Source organism: Hyla sarda, unplaced genomic scaffold, assembly GCF_029499605.1.
Source record: "Hyla sarda isolate aHylSar1 unplaced genomic scaffold, aHylSar1.hap1 scaffold_1282, whole genome shotgun sequence".
Lineage (NCBI taxonomy): Eukaryota > Metazoa > Chordata > Amphibia > Anura > Hylidae > Hyla > Hyla sarda.
In genome coordinates, this window is record NW_026607905.1 from 99,245 (window position 1) to 100,834 (window position 1,590).

General features: G+C 42.8%; 1 pseudogene; it reads right to left on the bottom strand.

The window, feature by feature from the left end:
- Positions 1-743: 743 nt before the first annotated feature.
- On the bottom strand, positions 744-949 carry LOC130304567 (U2 spliceosomal RNA; annotated as a pseudogene).
- Positions 950-1,590: the final 641 nt, after the last annotated feature.

The window sequence follows — 1,590 nt, forward strand, 5'->3', positions numbered from 1 at the left end:
ATACAGTCTAAAGCATAGATCTCAAAGTCTGTGCACAGAATTTAGCAAGGGCCTCGCACCTTCTGATGCATCAGGTAGGTGCACAATAGCATAGCCTAACCCTCTGTACTTTGGTCTATATTGATGCGGGACATAGACAGCCAGCTGATGACCAATCCATTAGTGCAATGGATGGCTGGAAGCATTTGTCTTTGCCTTTGCAATACCACAGAAGCAATGCATGGTCAATGTACAGCAATGACACACCTGTGTGAACAGCCAGGAGACCCCCCCCCCCATGTTATGATACATAGTTACATAGTTAGTACGGTCGAAAAAAGACATATGTCCATCAAGTTCAACCAGGGAATTAAGGGGTAGGGGTGTGGCGCGATATTGGGGAAGGGATGAGATTTTATATTTCTTCATAAGCATTAATCTTATTTTGTCAATTAGGAACATTCAGCACCCACCCGCTATCAAGGCAGCTGCCTATCATGTCATGCCCTACCTGCACAGGTGTGCTGGCTACTCAAATGATCCAATTAAGGAGGCCATTTAGTCAGCAGCAGCAGAAGTCCTGTGCCTGGACGCTCCAACAGCGGCCAGACACAAGCAGAAGCAGAAGCAGCAGAAGCAGCAGCAGCACCACCTTTTGTTTTTTGGCTGCAGCAGCAGCAGCAAGGCCCACAGGGCTGGCTAGCTGGCTAGCCAGCAAGCAGGTAGCAATGAAAGTAGGAATCTTTCTTTTTAACCCTGTAAGGGGGTGGTGCACTGTACCCGAAGATACTGCCATATCGGGTCAATGCATAGGGCGACGGAAGCAAGCTTCGAAATCGGCCCCCGTTCTCAAAAATCCATTTAATATATGGTCCCCAGATAGGGGACGTATCAGATATTAAACTGATAAGAACAGATTTTTTTTTTTAACTTGACTACCCTTACGGGGGCAAACTTTATTAAAAATTAAATAATGTTAACAAAGTTGTGCAAATATGTCAATAAATACAGTTACATATAAATAACATATTTACAACATATTAAAACATAAAATGGGCACTTGGTGGCTTTACAAGATAGAATTCCATTCTTTTAAAAACCATTTTCTAGATAAAAGCGGAAATCTCTTCTTGTCTAAAAGATAGTACTGGTACATTTCATAAAAACAGATAGATAAAATGTCCTTCACAGATAAAACCTCATGCTTGAACAATAAAATATTCCTGGCCTTCCACAGAGCTGCCTTCACACAGTTTATGATCTTCCATGCAATAGTCTCTTGAGTCCGTGTTGGGCATTCCAGGCAACCATAAAAAACCACTGCAATATTTAAGTCTTTTAGTCCAGTTATCCTTTTTACCAGAGGGAGTATCTTTGTCCATATTTTCTGCGAGTAAAAACAAGTCCATATTAGATGGTGCACGGTCTCCTCTTGTCGGCATCCCTCCCTCGGGCAGGTTGCAGAGTTGGATAATCCTCTTCGGTGCTGGAATGCCCGGCATGGAAGACACTCGTGTGCGCAGCTCCAGGCCAGGTCCTTCTGTGAATTAAAAAGATAATTAATACTCAACATCTTCCAAATCTGTATACACTTCTGTTCGTTAAAATTTT